The sequence below is a fragment of the Mobula birostris genome, chromosome 1, assembly GCF_030028105.1.
Source record: "Mobula birostris isolate sMobBir1 chromosome 1, sMobBir1.hap1, whole genome shotgun sequence".
Classification (NCBI taxonomy): domain Eukaryota; kingdom Metazoa; phylum Chordata; class Chondrichthyes; order Myliobatiformes; family Myliobatidae; genus Mobula; species Mobula birostris.
This window is the reverse complement of record NC_092370.1, coordinates 36,634,095-36,661,263: the sequence shown is the minus strand read 5'-3', so window position 1 is coordinate 36,661,263 and position 27,169 is coordinate 36,634,095. Positions and strand designations below refer to the sequence as shown.

Below are 27,169 nucleotides of genomic sequence, written 5' to 3'. Positions count from 1 at the left end.
AGTCCACAGAGAAGCATTTCTGACTACTATGTGCAAAACCGCAAAAATTCCTTTATAACATTTAACTCTGGAGGAAGAAACAAGTAAGTTTGTTACGGACTAATCCACTGCATCCAGTGTCAAAAGCTGTCCATGAGCAGATTCCCAGCTACCATCACAAGAGCCCTCATTGCCAGTTGCTTTGCTTCATGGTACAAATGGGGCAGTGGTGCCTCAAATCTGATTTGACCTGAAGGGTACAAAAGCCAGTGTGGCTTTGGGGGTTACAGGGCATGGAATCGTGCGTGATGTGAAGGTGAGGCATGGTTGGGGTGTCAGGCATTCGGCACAAGAAAATCCAGTTCCATATTTTTTTTTTGTTTTAATTGAAGACTTAACTGTTGGAACATTTATTTGAGTAATTGATGGCAGTGGAACTCTTGAGCCATAGTTATTTATATTGAAGTATCCAAATTAGCAGCTCGATATTCTGGGGTAGTCTAATCTAAAAATTGCATTTTCTAGGGAAGAAGCTGGGATCTAAATTCTGGCACACAGGAGAATCCATTTCAGATTTATTGAAGTTAACTGAAAAATCATTAAAAGTTTCATTTTTTAAAATGACACTTCTTTGTAAAGCAGCGTTTTTGAGACTTATCAATACTTTCTCAGCTATATATGTTAAATCAGTAAGCCAGAATACTGAGTACACAAAACCACAAAGGGGTCTCCTGCAAAATTCTGGCTGAAGTTTATTCAAAAGCTGGCAACTGGCTCTGGAGCAAGAATATGGTTAGCAATGTTCCAACAGAGGCCATATCTGGTATGATCTGGACAAAGCAGGTTCTGCTAGTTTCCTCTACCCCTCCCCTTTCTGATCGAGTGATCGCCTTGTTAACGACAAAACTTGGGCTATTTAGCACTCTCCCTGTGAAGTAAGTAAACCTGTTATTTTGACCTTCTTTCTTTAATTTCAAATTCCTGGAGACTAGTTTTTACTTATTATTCTGTTAAATTGAGAACTTAATCTTAACCATTGATGATCCAATCCTGGCTATTTTGTTGACCTAGAAATTTGTTGCGAAGATTTTAAAAGGCACATTCACTGGTGTGAGTATTGTTTTCTCAGAATCTGGAATAATATGTTATATTTTAAAAAGCAAACTTAACAAATTGTCAGTACCTCCAAAACCATTTAAGATCCAGTAAATCAGTTTGAAAATGTCAGCCGTTTGGGGTACACATGTTACATACAATATCACAATCTAATGGTAGAGGCCCAGGGCCCATTTACTTAAGAACATAAGAAACAAAAGTAGGAGTAGGCCAATCAGCCCTTCTATCCTGCTGTGCTATTCATTAAAATTATGGTTAATGTGATCTTGGTCTCACCACTACCTTTCTGGGCTTTCCCTTATTCCCACTGATTCTCTCATAATTCAAGTCTCTGTCCATCTGTTTTGAATATTTCCAATCACTACATCTCCACAGTTCTCTGGTGTGGAAAATTCCAGACATTTATGACCCCCTGAGAGAAGAAATTTCTTCTAATTCTCCTCCTAAATAAGCAATGTGTGATTCTGAAATAATGCCCCATAGTTGTAAATGTTGTAGAACACCATAGCTGAGAACAGGCCCTTTGGCCCATCATAGTTGGGAGCTTAACATCCAAGGATACACATTGTATCGAGAGGACTGGTAGGTAGGCAGAGAGGGTGGGGTGGCTCTGTTAGTAAAAAAAATAAATCCAATCCTTGGAAAGAAGTGACATAGGATTGGAAGATGTAGAATCCTTGTGGGTAGAGTTAACAAACTGCAAGGGTGAAAAGACCCTGATAGGCATTATATACAGGCACCTGAACAGTAGCCAGGATGTAGGATATAAATTAGATCAGGAGATAGAAAAGGTATGTAATAAGGGCAAGTTACGACAGTTATGGGGGAATTCAATATGTAGGTGGATTGCGAAAATCAGGTTAGTACTGGATCCCAAGAGAGGGAATTTGTAGAATGCCTATGAGATGGTTTCTTAGGGAAGTTTGTGGTTGAGCCCACTAGCGGAAAGGCAACTCTGGATTGACATTTGTGTAATGAATCAGATTTGATGAAGGATCTTAAGGTAAAGGAACCTTTAGGAGGCAATGATCATAGCTAAAATCAGATGTATCAGTATTACAGTGAAATAAAGGGAATTACAGAGGCATGAGAGAGGAGCTGGCCAAAGTTGATTGGAAGGGGACACTAGCAAGTATGATGGCAGAACAGCAATGGCTGGAGTTTCTGGGGGCAAATTGGAAGGCACAAGATAGATACATCCCTGACATGAAGTATTCTAAAGGGAGGATGAGGCAACCATGACTGACAAGGAAAGTCAATGACAGCATAAAAGCAAAGGAGAAGGCATATAAGATAGCAAAAGTTGGGAAGCTTTTAAAACCAACAGAGGACAACTAAAAAGCCACATGAAAAGACCTGTTTTTCTGACATTTCTCACCTATCTTGCAAAGAAAAGGTTTCTCTCAACATCCATCCTTGCTGTCTTCCTCAGAATTCTCTTATTTAAATATATCACATCTTATTCTTCCATATTCCACAATCCAATAAATATAGGCTCAAGCTTCTCAACTTTCATTTGCAGATCAACCCCATGCAGACCATAAGGCATCGGAGCAGAATTAGGCCAGTCAGCCCATCAAGTCTGTTCTGCCATTTCATTATAGCTGATATATTATCTCTCTCAACCACTCTCCTGCCTTCTCCCCATATTCTTTGACACCCTTACTAATCAAGAAGATACCTACCTCTGGTTCAAATATACCCAATGACTTGGTCTCCGCAGATGGATGAGTCCTGGGTCCTAAACAGCACTTTAGGAAAATGATTCATCTGTGCCTTCTTTAAACTTGCCATTCCCATTCCCACACCAAACTGGCCACCTTTGGCTGTCTTTGGGCTTTTCCACTGTCAGGATGAGATCCAATGCAAAGTGGTGGATCAGCATCTCATTCTGCCTGGGTACTCCATAGCCCATTGATGATAATGAGCATTGAATTTTCCAATCTCATGTAAACCTCTTCTCAGAATCCCCTTCTCTCTCTTTCTCATCCCAGACCTCCTCTTATTGTCCTCTCTTTGTCCCATGTCCTAAAATCCACCCTCCTCTATCCCCAACGATTTCTGTCCCCCTCACCCCGCCCCTTCCTAGTTCCATTCACCCACTACCCACACATTTCACCCACTTGTTCTGTCAACCATCACCCAATTTCCTCTGCCTTCGCCCCTAATGGTTCTTATCATCACCTTCTTTACATCAAATTCCATCACTGGGTGTCTTTGTGCTCATCGCTCTCTAGCAGCTGCCTCCGCCTTCACCCTCACCACCTCTCTTCTGGTTCCATCTTCCTTGTTAGTTTTTTTTTCCCCTCTCTGCTCCATCCACCAAGTCTCCTAACTCTACCCTTCCCCTTCCCCTACCTGGTTGGATCACCCCCATCATCATTCAATACTCCCTTTCCCCCTTAGTCCACCAATCACTGGTCCCTATCTTATCTGACCCTCCCCCCTCCCCTGTTACGATGGCCATCTTCTCTCTATTCTCAGCCCTGCTGCAGATCTTGACTTGAGATATTGACAAGTCCTTATGCTTACAAAGTCAATCTGGAGCAAAACCCAATCTGGTGGAAGTACTCAACTGCTGAGTTCTTCTAACAGATTATTTGTTGCTCCATATTTCAGCATCTGCAGAGTATTGTGTCTCCATCAACTTAATGAACATTCCAAGGTCAGCAACTATCTTCCTTCATTAAATATAGAGATCAAAATTGCATGCAGTTTTCCACATGCAATCGAATTAATGCCCAGTAAATTTCCATCAACCTTCCCATTTTTGTACTCCATGTATTTTGCAATAAAGGCTAACGTACCATTAATGATCCTAATTACTTCCTGTACTTGGAATGCTATTGCACGCCATGTAAATAATAATTTGCTTCCTTTTTCTTCTTTCCAATCAGATTTCCTCATGTTATATTCCAACTGCCAACCTCATGCCCATTTCACATAATGTTGAAGAGATAGTGAAGTTTATTGTCACACACACAAGTACTATACGTCTGCACAGGTGCAATGAAAGCTTTCAGCAGCATCACAGGCACACAGTATTAGATACATAATGTTCACAAATAAAACAAACAGAAATCATACAAAAACGTGAGAAGAAATGCATTTTCAACAAAAACAAAGGTCTATTGTAGTGCAAAGCGGTTACAGTTTTGCTGTACTAAGGTAGTGATTATCGTTGTTCAGGTTGGTTCAATAACAAAATGTTTTTTTCTGGCATCTTCCCCCTTCCTTCTCAGTCCTGAAGAAGGGTCTCGGCCTGAAATGCCGATTGTTTATTAATTTCCATAGGTGCTGCCTGACCTGATAAGTTCCTCTAGCAATTTGTGCGTATCGCTTTGGTCACTGGGAAACAGCTTTTGTTAAACCTGATGGTGTAGGACTTCAAGTTTCTATACCTTTTATCTGACGGTAGCTGTGAGAAGATGGCATGGTCTGGATGACAAGGAGCTTTGACAATTGTTACGTTCTTGAGTCAGTGCCTCATGTAGATACTACAAATAGTGGGAAGGGATATGCCCATGGTGATTAAGGTTGTGCACTACTGTGCAACTACTTGTATCCCTGCACAGTTAAATTGCTGTACTAGTCCATGATGTGTATTTATGTACCTTTGTAGGCTTAGTGTCTTCCTTACATATTTCTACCACATCATATGCAAATATACCTGTATCAACTCCTTCATAGAGTCATAGAACACTACAGCATAGAAACAAGTCCACTGGCCTGCTAGTTCTTAGTGGACTATTAATCTGCCTAGACCTGTTGACCTGCAGCAGACCACAGCCCTCCATATTCCTCCTGTCCGTGTACTTATCCAAACTTTTTTTAAATGTTAAAATTGAAAACGCATCCACTACTTCCACTGGAAACTGGTTCCACACTCTCATCACCTTCTAAGTGAAGAGATTCCTCTTCATGTTCCCCTTAAACATTACACCTTTCACCCTTAACGTATGACCTCTAGTTGTAGTCTCACTCAACCTCAGCGGAAAAAGCCTGCTTGCATTTACCCTATCTAAACCCTTCATGATTTTGTATACCTCTATCAAATCTCCTCTCAATCTCCTACACTCTAGGGAATAAAGTCCGAACCCATTCAACCTTTCCCTACAACTCAGGTACTCGAGACTTGGCAACATCCTTGTAAATTTTCTCTGCACTCTTTCAACGTTATTGATAACTTTCCTGTAGCTACCATAGGTAACCAGAACTGCACATAATACTCCAAATTAGGCCTCACCAACAATTTCAACATAACAACCCACTCATACACTCAATACATTGATTTATGAAAGCTAATGTGCCAAAAGCTTTCTTTAGGACCCTATCTACTTGTGACACCACTTTCAAAGAATTGTAGTTCTGCATTCACAGATATCTCTTTTCTACCACATTCCTCAGTGCTCTACCGCTCACTGTGTAAGACGTACTCTGGTTTGTCCTCCTAAACTGCACCACCTCACACTTATTTGCATTAGTTCCATCTGCCAGTTTTCAGCCCATTTTTCCAGCTGGTCCGGATCCTGATGCAAGCTTTGATAGTCTTCCTCTCTGTCCACTACACCCCCAATCTTGGTGCCACCCACAAATTTACTGATCTAATTTACTACATTGTCAATTAGATCATTGATAACAATGCAAAAGACGTATACTGTGCGGAGTTCTCCAGCACATTTTCACTGAGTCTCAGCCTGTGAGACTGTGACGAAAACATCATGTGTGGTCAAGAAGGGCCAACCAAAAGTCTTGAGTACTACCATCCAGTGGCTCTGACCTCCCACATCATGAAGCCCCTAGAGAGGCTCATCCTGGCTCACCTCGGACCCCTGGTCAGATCAGCCCTTGATCCCCTGCAGTTTGCCTACTAGGAGCACATGATGATGCTGTCATCTACCTGCTGAACAGAGCCTAATCTCATTTGGATAAGCAGGACAGTATTGTGAGGATCATGTTTTATTTTTGGTTTCTTAAGTGCCTTCAATACCATACAGCCTTCACTACTGGGGAAAAAGCTCTGCTCAATGCAGGTTGGCACTTCCATTGTATCCTGGATAATGGACTAACTGACTGGCAGACTACAGTTTGTGTGGCTTCAGAGCTGTGTGTCAGACTTGGCTATAAGCAGTACTTGGGTCCCATATGGGACTATAGTGGCTCCCTTCCTGTTCACCCTGTATATAGTACCTCGGATTTTAGATACAGCACTGAGTCATGCCATCTGCAAAAATTCTCTGATGACTCAGCAGTAGTTGGTTGTATAAAAGGAGGATAGGGGGATGAATACAGGGTCTTGGTGGAGGATTTTGTCAAATGGTGTAAGCTGAATCATCTGCAGCTCAACATTAGTAAGACAAAGGTGATGGTGATGGACTTTAGGAAGTGTGCACTGCTCCCTGTTACTGTTTTTGGTGTACCCCAGGGGGTGCACCTGGATGACAGACTTGAGTGGAGCACCGACACAGTGATGCAAACAAGAAGGGCCAGAGTCACCTCTACCTCCTGAGGAGACTGGGACCCATTAGAGTATGCAGGCCTCTCCTTCACATGTTCTGTCAGTCTGTTGCCAGTACAATCTTCTGTACAATCGTGTGCTGGGTCAATGGCATTAACGTGGGTGATGCTAACAGGCTCAATAAACTAATTAGAAAGGCTGGCTCTGTTATGGGAGTCAAACTGGACACACTGGAGGCTGTGGTAGAACATAGGACCCTACGGAAAATCCTGGCAATTCTGGAAAATATTTCTCATCCTCTGCATGCCACCTTGGCTGAACAGAAGAGCATGCAAAGGAGCAGAGGGGGAACTCTCAGCCGTTTGGCTCTGTAATCAGTCAACCTATACCCGGGGAAGTGATGATCCCTCCTGTTAGACTATTTGAGGTAACTTATGTTTTACTGTTTCTACTTGTCTACTAATATTTATATTGATGCATTTGTAATGCTACTGTGACACTAATTTCCTTTGGATTCAATAAAGTATCTATCAATCTATCTACAAACAACAACAGACACAGCACCGATCACTGCAGCAGGCCTCCAGTCAGAAAGGCAACCATCTACTACCTCTCTCTAGCTTCTCCACTGAAGCCAATGTCTAATCCAACTTGCTACCTCATCCTGAATGCCAAGTGACTGAACCTACTTGACCAACTTCCCAATGGGGACCTTGACAAAAGCCATGCTGAAATCATTAATATTAGTCTTTTTTTTTCCAGAGTGGGAATGTCAAGTATCAGAGTGCATAATTTTAGGGTGAGAGGGGGAAAATTTGAAAGAAATTTATGAGGCAAGATTCTTACACAGAGAGTGGTAGGTGCCTGTAACATTCTGCCAGGAGAGATGCTGGAAGCAGATTCAATAGCAAATTTTAAGAGGCATTTAGATGGACACATGAACAGAGCTCTTCCTGTGCGGTACTTTTCTATGTTATAAGCCAGATTTAGAAAAATATATAAAAATGCTTTAAAGCAGCATCAATATAAAAGCAGTCTCATTCTGTATGGCAGGAAACTGTAGATATTTCACTCAAATCTTTTTGTTGCTATGTACAAATCCTATGGTTCTGTTAAGCACTTGCGGTAGGCTATATTCATGGGAAAAGATTTGATTATATCTTCACAAATCTTCACTTACTAATAGGATTTTAAGGTACAAAACCTTTACTGAGTCACAGGGCTGTACCACACACAAAATTAAGAAATAATAATTTCATGATGTTCATGGCTAGCTTGGATAGCGTTAATTTCCAGCAATAGACCATAGATTCTGGAAAAATTGAGCACATCAGCCAGTATATGTGGACAGGAAATCTGAGTTAACATTTTAAGGCAGTGGCCTTTAGATCAGGACTGGAAAAAGTTAAACACATAACAGAGATGAGGGAAAGCATTGAGGCAGGAAAAGGTGATGAGTAAGAGAAAGGGTGGAAGGCATGAAAGGAGAGAGAGTAGACACAAAATGGGCAAGAATGGGACAAGCAAAAGTTAAATCAACACAGATGTGAATGGTGTTAGCTAATACTAATTACTAGCAGTGGAAAAAATCTGCAGTGACTATAATCTGAAAGCTATGTTGCGCATAGTAGATTATGAAGTAGAACATCAAAAGGGTTAATTCCCACCTACATTGAATTTGTACAGAAAGTTAATTAGATATAAGAATGTTCAAATTCCAATTTGCAGTTTCCCTAAATATACCTTTTAAAAAAATACTTGTCTGTTTATTTATCCCTTTTGTTAAATTGCTCTGCCTTCCATTCTCAGATGTTTCCTATTCCCTTTCCTCCCATCTTTCATCAAATGCACAAGTAGAGAAAACAGGGATGGGAAGAAAGAGAATAGGAAAAAAATTCTTTCTGTTTTGACAGAAGTTAAATCTGAAATCTTAGTGCTTTTTCTATCTCTCACTCACTACCTCCCTTTACCCCTCCCTCTCCGGCCCCCTCTCTCCCTCCTGGCCTCTTGCCGTGGACCCCTTTGCCCCACCACCCTCCCTCTCTTACCCTCTTGCTTTTGTCCTCCCTCTATTGAGTTCTTTTTCAATATCCCTTTTTTTTCTATTTCTCTTTATCTCTCACTCATCTCTTTATCTCTTTGCATCTCTTGTTCTCTATCATACATCACTATCTCCTTGCCCTTCTCTATCTCACTCTAGCTTTCTCTCGTTCTATCTTTCTGCATTTCTATTTCCTTGTGTATATAACAGGAGTTCTGCAGATGCTGGAAATTCAAGCAACACACATCAAAGTTGCTGGTGAACACAGCAGGCCAGGCAGCATCTCTAGGAAGAGGTACAGTCGACGTTTTGGGACGAGACCCTTCGTCAGCACATACTGAAGGAAGAGTTAGTAAGAGATTTGAAAGTGGGAGGAGGAGGGGGAGATCCAAAATGATAGGAGAAGACAGGAGGGGGAGGGATGGAGCCAAGAGCTGGACAGGTGATTGGCAAAAGGGATACGAGAGGATCATGGGACAGGAGGTCCAGGGAGAAAGACAAGGGGGGTGGAACCAGAGGATGGGCAAGGGGTGTAGTCAGAGGGACAGAGGGAGAAAAAGGAGAGTGAGAGAAAGAATGTGTGTATAAAAATAAATAACAGATGGGGTACGAGGGGGAGGTGGGGCATTAGCGGAAGTTAGAGAAGTCGATGTTCATGCCATCAGGTTGGAGGCTACCCAGACAGAATATAAGGTGTTATTCCTCCAACCTGAGTGTGGCTTCATCTTTATAGTAGAGGAGGCCGTGGATAGACATATCAGAATGGGAATGGGATGTGGAATTAAAATGTGTGGCCACTGGGAGATCCTACTTTCTCTGGCTGACAGAGCGTAGGTGTTCAGCAAAACGGTCTCCCAGTCTGCGTCGGGTCTTGAGATCCCCTCTGCCAATCACCTGTCCAGCTCTTGGATCCATCCCTCCCCCTCCTGTCTTCTCCTATCATTTTGGATCTCCCCCTCCCACTTTCAAATCTCTTACTAACTCTTCCTTCAGTTAGTCCTGACGAAGGGTCTCGGCCTGAAACGTCGACTGTACCTCTTCCTAGAGATGCTGCCTGGCCTGCTGCGTTCACCAGCAACTTCCTTGTGTATATCTTTATCTCTCACCCACTATATTTCTGTCTCTTACTATCTGTCTACTTTTCTCTCTAAATCTCTTGCTCGCTACCTCTCTCACTCAATCTCCCATTATCTTTTCCTCTTTCTCCACAGATACCATCTGATTTATCGTGTGTTTCCTTTCTTTTACAATTTATGCTTCTTAAATTTACTTAAATTTCCATTGCTATTTGAAGTGAAGGGAAAAGAACAGCTCCGAATGAATGAAGATGGCATTCTTGCAGAATATTGTTGACTTGTAAAGATTAATAAATATAGATTTAAAAAAATGATTGGATGTGCAGGATTGGCCATTTCACATTACGTATGTGGTAGGTCAGGTTCCAAATTAGTTCCATACCTTGCATTTTTTTGATCTGTTTGTTTCTTTTAGCATTCTTTGTTGAATAGGGTTGAGATTCTATTGTCTGCTGGAAATAGATTCCAAGTCCTGAGCGAAGAACAGACCAAACACTTGCTGATCTAACATTTCTTTCAAAACAATGAGCCATGCATCATTGGCACTGAAACCATTATTCACTTTCCAGTTAAGCTGCTTGCCATTTTCTATTTCAGGGCATAAAATATTATGTTTTCTGAGAAGCTTTTTAAATGTGCTGGCTGAATTACTTAATCATTGTAAATGCAAATAAACCCTTAATAACTAACTCTTATATGAATAAGGAAGCTTCAGTGAAGCTGGCTGAACTGGATATAGATCCTTGCTGTGCAATTAAAGCAAATGAGAGCAGTAGTGAAAGAACACCTGATAGGAGCAAAAGCAAGGAGAGGAATGTTATCAGCAATATTTTCATGACTGATTTATTTCTAAATGTAATATATTCGTCTGGCACTTCAAAGTGTGAGAGAAAGGTTTGTAAGCAATACATTTGGTTTGTGATCATTCCTAATGCATCCCTCTTCATCAAAACCATTTGAGATTAAATATAAACCAAATGCAGCAGAAAAAAAATCTTTGCTCCTAGATCGCTACAAACCTTGCCACATAAGAAATATTATAAAGCAAATTGTGGTGGGTTCAAAAGTTGAAAGAACAGGTGTTTTTGGCTGCATTTTCCAGTTGGTCTGGTTAAGGTTGAAAGACGCATGCTGGCTGAAGTAATTCTAATAATGTGTCTTGAAACAAAGAACTCAGCCTTGCCATCTGGGACTGTTCACATTTGGTTAAATTCAAAATAATGTTGTTACTTCCCTTTCACTGAGAGCTATGCTGGTTGTAAGGAAAAATGTGAAGGCAGCCATATCCCCCAGTTGTTAACTATGAAGTGATCTGGATTTTGTTCTTGGTGCAGTAAATTATGAATTTTGTGTTACTGTCACTTCGTGAACAAAGACTAAAGGAAGAACGTTTGGTATTTAGGAGAAAATGACAGTTCAGTGACTTCTGAATCAATAAGTAAAAGTTGAATTGTTGTAGTGTAAGTCTTCATCCTGCAAGATCTGTAACAGATTCAGACAAAAGAAGATTTGTAGTCCACCTTATCCACCTCTTCACAACGTTCACTGCATCCTATTTTACACAAACATAATCATGAATTTTTTGTTCCACAGCCCATGTCAGTAATCTATTCCAAGTATATTTAGTTAAAAGAAAGTTTCATGTCATTTCATGTTTCTTTGGTTCTTGTGCTGTTTTTTTTGTGTGTACAGGGTTAGAAATCCAAAATGTCCAGACTTTTCAGATCTCGTACATCTGACATACTTCTCCTCAATGTTATGTTTTCAGTGGACTAAGAGACTATATTTTTGTGACTTGAAAATCTCTAGAAAAACAATTCATTGTGTTTGGACTGGAGTCTTTTATCTTTCTAAATGTTCGACATTGTTTAACAACCTTCCGACCAACCAAGGTGTTGCAGTTCAAAGGGCCACGATTACCTCCTTCTTTGATATTGCCAGTAACTCGTTCTTCCTAAGATTTCCATTATACCTACCGAAACCACTCCGAACAGCTTGAATCCTTTCATAGAAATGCAAAAAAAATTAAAAGTTCTGAACTTCCTCAGTTTTTGATGAATTCTGAGACCCATATTCACAATTACCAATGTTCGACCACAGTTTGAATTCAACTGAGAATATTCTGAATGCATTTTTTTTGTTCACGTTCAATCACAGTTCATCTTCTCCAGTTAACATTCATGAAGTCATGTACCCCAACACTTTGTCTATTTAGTTTTAGATGCTACACTTTTAATAATCTGTCTGAGCAGCCTTTCAGTTTCCTGTCCAGGTTGCATCTTTTTTATGCTGAAGCAGGAAAAGAAGCCTTTCAAATTCTCTCAGTTAGCACCAAGCAGAGAAAGGTGGCAACACACTGGCAAACTGCACAGTACACCAAAATGCTATAGCATCGTTATTTAACAATTTGAGCATATACCTCTATACTCTATGTGAAGGTGAATCTGCACCGAAGACAATGATGCGTTGCAGTAGGTTAGGTTCAATATATAGCAAGGTGGGTGACATAAGTTCAATTGGGAAGATACATGTTCAAATGGTTGGGAGATCCATTAAGATTACAGCACGCAAATATAAAAGTACTGAGACAGTACAATACGGATGCAATACTGCTTAGCGCTGAGATGAGAGGTTCAGCAATGTCACAGTGAAGAAGCTCTTCCTGTGCATGCTGGTGTGGGAGCGGAGGCTCCTATAGCGCCTACTGGATGGGAGGAGAGTAAGAAGTCCATGGTTAGGGTGAGATGCATCCTTGAAAATGCTTTTCGCCCTGCCCAGGCAGCGTTTATGGTAGATATTCTCAATGGCGGGCATTTGGGTGCGGATAATCCGCTGGGCAGTTTTCACCACACGCTGGAGTGCTTTGCAGTCCGATATGGGACAATTGCCATACCACACTGAGATGCAGTTGGTGAGTATGCTCTCAATGGTACAGTGGTAAAAGTCCATCAGTATCCTGGGACAGAAGAAACAAACACAGTGATTTCTATACCTTCCAGTAATTTCTGGCCCCTACCCCCTCCAGGTCTAAGGAAAGGTCAGCAGATAGATAATCTAATTGAGTTCCCTTTGATTTTCAATCTGTGTTGCATTGGCCCAGAATTCATGTTGATTCTACTGAATTTTTTTTGCATTATTCGAGATGAATTCAAGCAGCACAGCCAATATGGGAACAATTTAGGATTTCTGCATTAAACTACACATGCACAAAAATACCAAGACTGATGGCAGTTTCAACAAGAAATGTCAATGAACGCAGGTGATTTTAGCACTAGTCAACTCAGCTTTTTTTGTTGTAGATTCTGTCTAACAAATCTTAGAGTTTTTCAATGAAGTACCAGGAAAGTTGATGAAGGAGAGACAGTGACATGGTCAAAAGCCTTGCTGAAGCCTATGTAGATAAAGTCCCATAAGGGAGGCTAGTCAAGAAGGTTCAGTTACTTGGCATTCAGGATGGGTTAGTAAATTGGATTCAACATTGGCTTCATGGGAGAAGCCAGAGATTGGTAGTAAATAGTTGCCTCCTGTGAGTAGTGGTGAGCAGGGGTCACTGCTGAGTCCATTGTTGTTTGTCATCTACATCAATGATCTGGATGATAATTTGGTAAACTGGATCAGCAAATTTGTGGATGATACCAAACTGTGGGTGTAGTGGACAGCAAGGAAGACTATCAAAGCTTGCATTGAACCAGCTGGAAAAAATGGGCTAAAAATGGCAGATGGCATTTTGCAAAATTCCAAATTTTTCAAAAGATTTATACATCAGTCATTAGCTGGGCTGTTGAATCAATTGATCATGGGTTGGGGATGTGAAATCAATCGATTGTTAGTCTGGCTGTAGAATTAATTGATCATCAGCTGGATGTGCAATCAATTAATCATCTGCAAGTGTGAGTGATCAATAGATCATCGTCCATGGGTGGATTACTATCATTATCACTAAGGGGTGAATGATGAAGTCGTACAGTCAGACCTTGAAAGGAGAAAGACAAGATTTGAGGTCAGAAAGAGACTTTTAGACCAGTGAGCAAGAACAGTTAGCCCTTGGGTACAGTTTTGTGTAGGGAACGGTCGAAGATGAGGGGCTGGAACAAGTTGCTGCAACTCAATGGGGAGGTAGCAAAGGGGTATTAGTCCAAAGACTGACTCAACTCTGACGGGAGAGGAAAAAAAATAGGGTTCTAGACCAGGGGAGAGATAACTTGCCTCAGACCTTGGCGAGAAGAGTGTTTTACTTAGTCTTGGAAAGAGAAATAACGCCCTGAAAGACATTTTTTATTTTACAGAGCAGAACAGGCCTTTACGGTCCTTCAAGCCATGTTGCCCAGCAACCCATCAGTTTAACACTAGCCTAGTCATGGGACAGCTTACAATCACCAATTAACATACTAACCAGTACGTCTTTAGACTGTGGGAGGAAACCAGAACACCTGGAGAAAACACACCTGCACACAGGACGGAACATACAAACTTGCATATACAGGACTCTAGAACTGAACTTTGAATTTCGATGTCTCGAACAGTAATAGTGTCACACTAACCGCTCTGCTACCGTGGCACCCACAGTTCTCAGTCTATGGGAAAGGGAGTTGCTTGAGGGGAGGTTTGATCGTATCTCAAATTGGAAGGTTTGGGGATAGGATGAGAATAAGAAATTGGGGCATATCTGATCTCTGTCCTGGGGCAGTGGTGAGAGTGCAGTTTGTCAGGTAGCTGGCTGGAGGCAGGCCAGTATGATTGCAATGAAGGGTTAGAAACAGTATTCCCTCTAAAGAGTGCCACAAGGACTATCCTTGTGAAAATTATATAATGACCCAAGGAACTTCAATAAAAATACCTCAACAAAAATTCTTAAATAAGGCAATTGTATGCCCCCTTGAGTTGCAAGTTCTGCTTCAGCTGGTTTTATGTGGATTTTTTTTTTGGGATTTGCTTTGGATTCTGCTCTGAAATCTTCTGGATTTAGCCTGCTTTGAAAATTGAAGCTATTCGGCTGCCATATTGATCCTTTGCAGTGTCAGTGCAATTGTAGCAACATACATATCTGCAATGCAGTTCTCACAGATATATTTTAAGTTTTTTTTGAACTAAGGCATTGACAGGTTTTTATTTTTATAAAGGCAGTGATATCTCTGCTTCAGTAAATGGAGAAAAATAATGATATATGTTGCCATGGAAACTTGGTGCTTTTAGAACACGTTTGAAAAGACCATATTGAACTGCGACTTATTCACATAAATTGTTGCGTTGCTTGATTTTGCTTGAAGCAAGTGTAAACTGACACCTGAGGACTGCAGTTGCACGTGCAGCCTTGGTAGCTGGTGAAACAGACTGATTGTTATTAACTGCAGATGGGCACTCATCCATTTACAAGTAGCCGTGCTTATGGTGCTGCTCATTTCCTGCCTCATTAGAGAGCTAAAAGGCTTGATGACATCTGTTTCTAGCATTGTTAACTGTTACGAAAAGTTACTAAATTATATATTGAACGTCTGTGTACACAAGGAAGCCTTTCAGAATTGTTCAGCAAGTAGTTGATATCAACAGATGAAATCCAGATCTTTGTAAACATTGTAGAAATATTGCAGTTGACAACTTGAGTTTTCTTTTCTATTAAATTATATTGTTCCTCTGTGCCACCTATAAAGCAGGAACGTCAACCTCTGAACTGATGGTTGATCCTGAATAGAAAGGTGTAAGTTAACCATGGCAGTTACATAACACGGCAGACTATTAAAACAAAATTCAAATGGTTTTAAGGACCTTTACAAACCTTGTTGAATGGGATGTGATCATTTTTAATGAATTTGAAGAGGACATTTTACTGGCCTGGTACATGATGCTGTGGCTCAATTTAATCCAGAACAATATTCTTTTAGAAATGGATTTTCTGACTTGGTGACCCTTCCTCACTTTTGAAGACAAGGCCTTTTTAAATGGCTGATCAGCTGACACTGATACTTCTAATTTGGTGTAGAATGCCCTGTCTGGCTATTTATGAAACGTCTTTCTCAGCAATGTAACCAACAAATTTAGTCTGTGATCTTTCTTAATTTATGCTTTCTAATATATACAGCATTCATGGAATTAGATTCAATAGCAAACAGCATAGAAATAATTCATTTTCACCACTGTATACAACCATCATTTGATTTGTGTTTCAGAAAATTAAACATTATACAATAATTGAGTTTATCAGCAGAAAAGAGCCCTTTCAGTTTTGATGTTAAAGAAATATGGTACACTAAAACTGGCTGCCTATCACAAGAATCCACTTATCAATTAAACACAGCTTTGATAAATTTTGGATGTGCGATTTTAATGTGTGATTCAGTTTTTAAAAAAATGGTAATTGATGGAGCTTATTCGGGCTGGTGGTCAGTGATCAGTGATCTTCCACAGGGATTTGTCCTTTGTGATTTTCATAAATGACATGATTGATGAAGTGGAAGAGTAGGTTTGTAAGTGTGCAGATGACACAAAGGTTGGTGGTGTTGTGGATAGTGTCGAAGATTGTCGCACGGACATTAGTAAGGTGCAAAGCTGGACTGAAAAGTGGCAGATGGAGTTCAATCATTCAAAAGTGCAAAGTGATTCACTTTGGAAGGTCGAACTTGAAGGCAAAATACAGGGTATTGTGTTATAGGGTTAACAGCAGCATTCTTAACAGTGTGGAGGAATAGAGGGATCTTGGGGTTCAAGGCCATAGATCTTGTAAAATTGCAGTGCAAGTTGATAGGTGGTTAAGAAGGTGTATGATGTGTTGGACTTCATTAGTTGGGGAACTGAGTTCAAAAGCCACAAGGTAATGCAGCTCTGTGAAATTTTGATTAGACCACACTTGGAGTAATGTGTTCTGTTCTGGTCACCTCATTAGAGGAAGAATGTGGAAGCTTTAGAGAGGGTGCACAGGAGATTTACCAGGAAGCTACTTGTCTTATGAGGATAGGCTGAGCGAGCTGGGACTTTTTTCTTTGGACAGAAGGATAAGACTTGATATAGATGTACAAGATGACAAGAGGCATTGAAAGAATGGACAGCCAGACACTTTCCCCAGGCTAATACAATGGGGGCAAAACTTTAAGCTGTTTGGAGTACTGTACAGATGGAATGTGAGAGGTAAGCTTTTACTCGGAGAGTGGTAGGTGTGTGGAGCATGTTGCCAGGGATGGTGGTAGAGGCAGGTACATTAGCGACATTTACAAGACTCTTAGATGGGTACATGGATTAAAGAAAAATGGAGGGCTTTCTGGGAGGAAAGGGTTAGATTAATCTCAGAGGTGGTTAATGGATTGGTACCATATCATGGGCCAAAGGGCCTGTAGTGTGATATAGTGTTCTATGTTCTAAATATAATTTGAGAAAGTGTAAAACAGATAACTTAAGAATAATTTTAAAGTTCTCATCCAAGTGGGCACGAATTTGGGCGAGGAATTTTTTACTTTTGACTTTAACTTCACACTAGAATTTGAAAAGTTCACTATATAGCACCTGTACGTAAATCCCTTACTCAGAGTTCTTACATTAAACACACCAAAAATATGAATTCTTGAATATTCTGTTGGTAGTTCATAAATTAATCTTATACAGGTATTATAGATTAATGTACATTTTCGACACAAGGATGCCATCAAAAATGTTGAAAAACATTTAACTAATGATAACTTTGGTTATCAGTGAAGTTATTAGTCTGTTACATTTGATTGTCACAATACACTAGCAATAGTTGCTTTATGACAGTAATGTAAATTATTAACAGTCCTGTATTTCCTTGTCCGGAGTGTATACAGCCACTAACTACAACCACATTGCATCAGAATATGTGGATCCTGGATTGGCCTCTACAGCCCCCTCAGGACACATCAATAGATAACCCCTTAAGACAGGGGTCCCCAACCTTTTTTGCATCACGAACCAGTTTAATATTGACAATATTCTTGCGGACCAGCCGACCGGGGGGGGGGGGGGTGGTACGGGGGTGTTCAGGTAGGGTTAAACTCACCTCAACATATCTTTTACAGTTGGGATTGCCAACTTTCTCACTCCCAAATAAGGGACAAAAGTAGCAGTCAAATCCCAGGACACTTTACCCCAGGAAAGACTACCATGACCATGAAGCCTTGCGCGGGCACCTGTGCGCGCATGCGCGTACGTGCCGATTTTTTTTCTCCCCACAAATTGGTTTTGCCTTCATCTTCCCGACTATACTGTACATACATTATTTATATCGGCTGTGTACTTATCATATCATTCCTGCTTTCACAATATGTTAGTGTTACTTATTTTCGGTTTTATGTGTTATTTGGTATGATTTGTTAGCTTATTTTTTGGGTCTGGGAACGCTCAAAACTTTTTCCCATATAAATTAATGGTAATTGCTTCTTCGCTTCACGCCATTTCGGCACCAAAGGTTTCATAGGAATGCTCTATCTTAGCGGGGGAAATATGGGACAAACGAATTTAGCCCAATATACGGGATGTCCCGGCAAATATGGGACAGTTGGCAACCCTACGTTCAAGTTCAACAGTGTGTGACAGGGAATGAGGAAAGGTGCAGCTGACTCATATCGTTTCCTCACGGCCCAGTGGTTGGGGACCGCTACCTTAGAAGAATATCACACTCGACTTAAGTGATCATACTACTACACAGATGGGGTCTAGAAAGAGTACAGGTGACCTCAACAAACATTTAGAATGTTAATAATACACATGTATCTAATGCATAATCTATGTGTTTTCCTTGCTCCACCAAATTCCCATTTAAACCCCTCCTTTCTAATCCAGGCAAACCTCACAGAACTGCAGAGACTTCATGGAAATTCATTTCCAGACTCAATAACCCTAAATTTACACAAAATACTATGAGAGACAAGCTAAAAGCAAAATGTACAGATGGTGGAAATCTGGAATAAAATATAAAATCCTGAAAATATCCCGGAGATAGAGTATATGTTAAGCAACACACAAAATACCGGAGAAACACAGCAGGTCAGACAGCATCTATGGAAATCAATACATGGTTGACATTTTAGGCCGAGACCCTTCATCAGGACTGAGATATCAGTGCATGTCAAACAGTATATGTTTCAGAACTATATCTTTTCATTAGAACTGGTTACTTTGGCTATAATATTGATATCAAAACTTAATATAATTTGAGTAAAATCAGGTACAAGGATCATGTTTAGATTTGAGAGTTGTGTGTTTTAGATTCAGCATGAAAAATACATTCAAGCTTGAATAACAAAATCCTTGAGACCCACTCATTACCCACAGTTTTATTTCCATCAAAGGTAATTTAGTGCCTTTAAAGTTGTTTGTAGACAAAATGATGCAACTGATGTATGAAAATAATTTGAGAAAAATAAAGCTAACGTTTCAGACAAGTACAGGCTGTATTGTTGATTCAAAATATTGCATGTACATCTTATGCATTTACCAAATTGAATCAGATTTTGCTATCAAGTTAATGTTTTAATAACAAACTTGGAAAAAATAAAATGACTTTTTTAAAAAGCACATTCAGCTGTCAAAGTTGCAGTGAAATAAAATAAGGAAGCACCATCAGCACCTCAGGCAGTGGCACCTGTTATGAGATTATATTGGTATGTCTAACGAATGCAAAGACATCAATTTCAAAATTTAATTAAAATCATTTATTCTGCATGTCCCCAGGGTTTTAAAAATAGTCGAAAGAAAACAGCAACCCAACAATGGATGTTAAAATCAATATCTCACTAAGAGCCACCATTTCTATTATTTACTGATCCAAAGGACAGCAGAAATACAAGTAACTTTCATTATAGATATCTGCAATCACCCTTGTTTATAATGGCAAGTAGAGCTATGTTAATGAACTTTTGAATGTTTCAGTGGAGGAAGATAAAACTGTCGGGAAGTTATGGAGCGTGTCATTTTCAAGGACTCTACAACTCGTTCTCATTTTTTTGCATTTGCATGGGTTGCCTTTATTTTGCTCATTGGTTGTTTGTATATAGTATTTCACTAATTCCATTGTATTTCAGTCTTACTGTGAATGTGTGCAAGAAAATGAATCAGTGTTATATGGTGATTTTATATATATTTTTTTTCCATATATAATTTACTTTGAACTTTGAAGTAAAGTCACTTGCGCTAGTATCTTCCTTCAAAGCTGCAAGGTGGGATTTCCAGCTTGGTTGGACATTTACAATGGCACAAACTTTAGTTCTTTTCCAGAGGATCTAGGGCTGCTTGCCGTAAATCGTAACATATACTTTTAGTGCTCACCATATAAGTGCTCTGCTCACACATGACTGCATGGCCAAAACACCCAAGCAATCACATCGTCAAGTTTGCCATTGCCACAACAGCACCAACAACGATGAGACAGCCTACAGAGAGGAGGTGGAAGAGCTCGAAGCTTGGTGCCTGGCAAATAACCTCTTCCTTAATGTCATCAAGACAAAGGAGATGTTTATCAATTTCAGGACCCACGCTGCTTTACATCGGTGGCGCAGCAGTGGAAACTGCAAGTAGTTTCAAACTCATGGGAGTGCAAATCATTCAAAACTTGTATTGGTCACAAAACGCAGCTTACACAGTCAAATGTATTTATTGTGTATTTTTTAATCTTTTGCATTTTTTTTTGTCTGCATTGGATCCGGAGTAATAAATTATTTTGTTCTCCTTGAACTTGTATACAGGAAATGACATTAAACAATCTTGAATCTTGAGTAAGGTCCTGCTAATAATGTATAGTGTGCAACATGCCAACCTCCTTTAATAATTCAAGGCTTGGCTGCTGTAAGATTTATCCTTACTCAGTGAAAGGCAAATTCCTCCTTGGAGCAAAATTAGGCCATTTTTCATATAGATTTCCAACTATTTGCAAATCAGAGACATTACAACAAAAAAGAACCGAACAAAATCATTTTTTCTTTCTCCTCTTTATGACAGTTTGGTTTACAACAGTTAGAGATATGGAGATTTGAAGTATGTCTCTGTTTCATGATAAATGGATTGCAGAAAGGAAACAATCTGCATTATGCATATGTGACCATGGAGTATCTACTGTACAAAATCAAAAAGTATTGAGGGAGTGATCTAATGGTATGCATATGGACATAGCAGATTCTCTGATGTTTAACTGGAGCTCCCCACCATATATGTGACTTGATTGTGTTGCCTTGCTTTGCTGCAATTCCAAATATTTGCCACCGAGTGGTGCTGTACTGCAGACATCTAGGTTGTTGAGCATCTTTGCTCCATCTGCAAAAAGCAGGACTCCCCAGTGGCCGACCATTTCAATTCCAATCCCCATTCCGACATGACATTCCATGACCTCCTCTTCTGCCATTGTGAGGCCATTCTTAGGTTGGAGGAGCAATGTCTTATATTCTGTCTAGGTAACCCCCAACTTGATGGCATAAACATCAATTTCTCCAACTTACAGTAATTTTCCCCCTTCCCCTGCCCTCTTCTTCATTTCCCCACTCTTCCTCCCCCTACCTCTTCACCTTACCTGCTTTCCACCTTCTTGTTTTCCATAGTCCACTCTCCTCTTCTGTCAAATTCCTTCTTCTCCAGCCCTTTACATTTTCCACCTATCACCTCCCAGCTTCTTACTTCATCCCCCTGTCCCCCAACTCACCTGGCTCACCTATCTTCTTCCATTCTGGCATCTTCCCCTTTCCTTTCCAGTCCTGATGAAGGGTCTTGGCCTGAAATGTCAACTGTTTATTCATTTCCATACATGCTGTCTGACCTGCAGAGTTCCTCCAGCAATTTGTGATTTTTGCTATGGATTTCCAGCATCTGCAAAATCTCCTGTGTTTTTAGTTTGCCTATCTTGACTTAAAAAATAACGTATGAACTCCAATATTTCCAATTGTATAGGTGAAATGATTCAGCTTTTCCCCCTCGAGACTAAGCCAAATTAAACAAAGATAGTTCTGAAAGTACAGCTGCATCTTTCCAAAGCCATCCTGAACCTGGGCTCTCCAAATTTCTCAGACTTCCTACACTCAGCCCACCAGTTTATGTGCAGTTTTCCAGTTTCCTTTGGTATAGCTTGAGCCAATGGATGTTCCGGAAGTGGGCCACTTGACTGATGGCTTAAGGCATTTCCTTTGGCTCTGGCTACCGGCCTTCTAAAGCTTTGCCCAATGGCTCATTTTAGCATTTCACAATGGGGCCTTGCCATTCAACAGCCTGATAATAGTAGAATGATCCTTGTAGGCACACTGGATCGAATGATTCAGTGACTGCCATACTTGTCTAAAGTTTGGTCCAGGTTCATAAAACGTAAGTGAGCTTACAACAAAGATGGAGGCTAACTTTCATCCTTTAGAACATTTATTTATTTTCTTCAAGTCTGTTGAGTACACAAGTTTGCAAACACAGCCCTTCCAAACAGCAACTAAGATTATGTCTGTCCAAGATATACACTGGGTAAATCTCCCAAAGCACAATGATCCCTGCTGGCTTCAAAGGGGAACATTGATTAGAATCAGAATCAGACTTAAATATCAACATCATGAAACTTCTTGTTCTGCGGCAGCAATACACTGCAATACATAGTAATAAAAACTATAAGTTACAATAAGTATATATAACAAATTAAATAAAATAAACAGCATAAAAAGCAATGGGAATATAGTGAGGTAGTGTTAATGGATTTATTATCCATTCAAAAATCTAATGGCAAAGGGGAAAAAGCTGTTCATGAAATGTTGAGTGTGTGCCTTCATGCTCCTGTGACGACTCCTTGAAGGTAGCAATGAGAAGAGAGCATGTCCTGGGTGATGGGGGCCCTTAACGATGGATTCTGCCTTTCTGAGGCTTCGCCTTTTGAAGGTTCCCTCGATGCTGGGGAGGCTACTGCCCATGATGGAGCTGACTGAGTTTACAAATTTCTGTAGATTTTTCTGTCCTTGTTCAGTGGTCCCTCCATATCAGACAATGATGCAACCAGTTAGAATGCTCTCCACGGTACATTTCTACATTACACCTCTTCTAATGGGTCTTTGCTTCTTGGGCAAAAAACCTTCAAGAATTCCATTTTAATGATCAATGACAACATTACATGGCAAACAATTGTCAGAGAAAGAATAATGTGAACTCATTATCTTTGTGTCATAAAAATCCTATTGTTCTGCTTAGTAACTGTAATTAAAATATGAACAGAGTAATGCCCATTAAGCATGTTTAAAGGCACCTTCCCATTATCAGTACGCTTAATGGATTCTGAGATATTCACCTCACTGACACAAGGCTGACCTTCCCTCTGACAGAAGCTCTTATTTGGTATATTAAATAGGATGACACAGTCATTTGAGATTGCTCATCTAGTTGTTATTATTATATTTAAGTCAAACGCAATAAGTAATGTTTTCATTTATGTATCTGTCAAAAATGTAAATGCAAGTATGCCTATTTATTTGTTAATAATACAAGGGGTGATTGATAAGTTTGTGGCCTATGGTGAAAAAGTCAATTTTAGAAAACCTAGCACATTTATTTTTCAACATAGTCCCCTCCTACATGTACATACTTAGTCCAGCAGTCATGGAGCATACGGATCTTGGACCTCCAGAAAGTGTCCACAGCAGGGGTGATTGATAAGCTTGTGGCCTAAGGTAAAAGGAGATGCGTTATTAACTTCAAACTTTCTGCATTATCACTCAAAGAGTTGAACTGCACGTGTATGTAACGAGAGTGTCTTGGACCTCCAGGTGGTCTACAGCAGGGGTGATTGATAAGTTTGTGGCCTGAGGTAGAAGGAGATGAGTTATACAGCTCTCATTACATGCACTTGCAGTTCAACTCCTTGGGTAAAAATGCAGAAAGTTTGAAGTTAATAATGCATCTCCTTCTACCCTAGGCCACAAACTTATCCATCACCCCATGCTGTGTAGCACTTCTGGAGGTCCAAGACGCCGACTTCTACAAAAAAGGGATCCTTATGCTCCACAACCGCTGGACTAAGTGTGTAAATTTAGGAAAAATAAATATGCTCGGTTTTCTAAAATTGACTCCTTCTACCTTAGGCCATGAACTTATCAATCACCCCTCGTATATTGTATACTGCAGTTTTAGCTCTTGATTTCTACCATGGATACTTCTTACCTAAAGTAGAATGAAGAAGTAAACAGAACAAATAAAAAGAATGACATAGCAGTGTGCATTTTAAATCACCAAGGTTTGCAGTAATATGCCTTGATGTGATCAGATAAGGTGGATATATCTCCTCAGTCATTGTGAATTACAGCAGCTAAAGAACCATAGCTCATTTCAGTCCTCCCAGTACAAGTGATCTATGACTGTCATTTACATTAGCATCTAAGTACCTGGAATTTTTCATTGCTGCTGATTTCTGTTTATCCTCTGACCCAAAATCTAGAAAGAAATATGTGTGACTTAGACATTTCAAAATACCACAGATTTCTGTAGAGTGGATACAATTAGCTATAAACTTATTGGCCTAGGCTGTACATTATCTTCAATGTTCCACTTATCTCCATATTTTCAGAAAGCATGCATCTTTCCAGATTTATGAGTACACCTTTTCATTGAAGTGTACTGTCCTAGATATGATTGAGCCCAGTTTTTAGGTACTGTTAAAATTTAAATAATTCAAGATTTTAGACTATAAGACCATAAAACATAGGAGCAGAATTAGGCTATTCGGCCTATCGAGTCTGCTCCACTGTTTGATCACTGCTGACCCATTTCCCTGTCAACCCCATTCTCGTGCCTTCTACCCATAACCTTCCCACTCTGACTTATCAAGAATCTATCAACTGCCACCTTAAATACACTCAATGACCTGGCCTTCACAGTCACCTATGGCAATGACTTCCACAGATTCACCACCATCTGGCTAAAGAAATTCCTCCTCATCTCCACTCTAAATAGACATCCCTCTACTCTGAGGCTGTGCCCTCTGATCCTACACACCCCCACTACAGGAAATATCCTCTCCACATCCGTTCTATCTAGGCCTTTCAACATTCGATAGGTTTCAATGAAACCACCTCTCATTCTTCCAGATTCCAGTGAGTACAGGCCCAGAGCCATCAAATGCTCCTCATATGATAAGCCTTTCAATCCCAGGATAATTTTTGTGACCCTCCTTTGAACCCTCTCCAATGTCAGCACATCTCTTCCTTAGATAAGGAGCCCAAAACTGCTCTCAATATTCCAAGTGACGCCCCCAAGTAAAGCCTCAGCATTATATCCTTGATTTTACATTCTAGTCCTCTTGAAATGAATGCTAACATTGTATTTGCCTTCTTCACTGAATTTGAATTGAATTGACTTTATTACTTACATCCTTCATATACATGAGGAGTAAAAATCTTTATGTTACGTCTGACTAAATCTGCAATTTTTAGTAATTTATAATTGTATGTACAACAGGATAGTCAATGTAACATAGAAATATAATTGTATTAATTAGTCAGTCTGATGGCCGGTGAAAGAAGCTGTACCAGAGCCTGTTGGTCCTTGCTTTTATGCTGCAGTACCATTTCCCAGATGGTAGTAGCTGGATTAGTTTGTGGTTGGGGTGACGTGGGTCCCCAGTGATCCTTTTTCACACCCGTCCTTGTAAATGTCCTGAATAGTGGGAAGTTCACATCTACAGATGTGCTGGGCTGTCTGCACCACTCTCTGTAGAGTCCTGTGATTGAGGGAAGTGCAGTTCCCATACCAAGCAGTGATGCAGCCAGTCAGGATGCTCTCAATTGTGCCCCTGTGGAAAGTTCTTAGGATTTGGGAGCCTATACCAAACTTCTTCAACCGTCGGAAATGAAAGAGGCACTTTTGTGCATTTTTCACCACACAGCTAGTATGTACATACTACGTGAGATCCTTGGTGATCTATATGCCGAGGAACTTAAAGCTGTTCACCCTCTCAACCCTAAATCCATTGATGTCAGTAGGGGTTAGCCAGTCTGCATTCGTCCTGTAGTCCCAACCAACTCCTTTGTTTTTGTGACATTGACGGAGAGGTTGTTTTCTTAACACCACTGTGTCAGAGTGATGACATATTCTCTGTAGGCTGCCTCATTATTATTTGAGATTAGGCCAATCAGTGTAGTATCGTCAGCAAATTTAATTAGCAGATTGGAGCTGTGCATGACGACACAGTCACGGGTATACAGAGAGTAAAGGAGGGGACTTAGGACAGAGCACTGCTGACTCTACCTACCGGCTAACCGTTGGGGAATCCTGCACGAGGACTCCCAAGACCCTTTAACCCTTGGATTTTTTAATTTTCTCCCCATTTAGAAAATAGTCTCCACTATTATTTCTTCCACCAAAATGCATGACCATACCCTTCCCAACACTGTATTCCATCTGCTCATTCTCCTAATCTGTCTCAGTCCTTTTGCAGACTCCCTGCTTCCTCAACACTACCTAGCCCCTTGTCCACAAAGCCATCGATTCCATCCAAATCATTGACGTACAATGCAAAAAGAATCAGTCCCAACATCAACCCCTGTGGAACACCACCAGCCACTGGCAGCCAGTCAGGAAAGGCTCCATTTATTCCCACTCTTCGCTTCCTGCCGATCAGTCAATGCTCTATCCAGGCAGCCTCATGTGCAGCACATCACCAAATGCCTTTTGAAAACAGAAGGCACCTGTGATTTGATTTCCTCCGTGTTAGAGAAAGTTACCATGATACAAGCTTGACTTGAATGTGAAATGGTCTCTCTGCAAGTGCCTAATAGGGGTAACATCTGTCTTAAGTAGTCAATGTAAGACTGAGCTGCCCTGAAAGCAGCTGGTCAGGTTGTTCACTATTTAACCAGCAACTCCAAAGGGATGACATGTTTACTGTCAAAGCAATGCTTTATATATATAAAATCCTTGAATGTGGAGATAATTCTGCTAGAATTATCACCTCTTTCCTTTTTACTCAAACACCCTCAGTAATGTGCTATTTAAATCAAATCAAATTTAACTTTAATTATTGTTCAGCCATACATGAATACACCCAAATGAAACTGCGTTCCTCTGGAACCAAAGTGCAAAACATGCACAGCCTATTCAAAATAGCGAGCAAAAAAACATATGTATAGCTCCCAAGTCCCTGAGCGACATGTCCCACAAATAGATGGTGCAATTCCTGGCAGCACGCAGGAGCACACAGTCCAGCCTGTCATTCCACTGCTCTAATACTGGAGGCATCACCGACAGGAGAGGTCAGTCCCCACCCAAGCACGGACGCCACATTACACGACCTCCAGCTTACCTCTCCTGGACTGCAGCAGCAGGCAACCTTGTGTTTGGGGTCTAGACCTCCCTACAATTGAGGCTACGCAGCTCCCCCGCCACCTATCGCACCACCAAACAAGAGAAAGGGGCCTGCGACATCTTACAAATCAGTTGCTTTTCTCCACCTCCTAAGGTCAGTAATATAATGACTTGAATCAGAACCTTCTTTTCGATAAGTTGCCTGAAAATGCTTGGCAGTGGACCAAGGATCATCAGTTACACCATGAGCCA

The 27,169-nt window shown here is 40.5% G+C and overlaps 1 protein-coding gene across 16 annotated transcripts in view; it reads left to right on the top strand.

The window, feature by feature from the left end:
• sulf1 (sulfatase 1) overlaps window positions 1-27,169 on the top strand; it is a 334,301-nt gene that overhangs the window by 83,940 nt on the left and 223,192 nt on the right. The window contains exon 1 of one of the 16 annotated variants that reach the window (XM_072254051.1): window positions 895-914. The exons of the other annotated variants lie outside the window; for them this stretch is intronic. The gene's annotated coding sequence lies outside the window, so the exon portion shown is untranslated. Of the gene's footprint in view, window positions 1-894; window positions 915-27,169 lie in introns of those variants that run through there. 16 annotated transcript variants of the gene reach the window in all.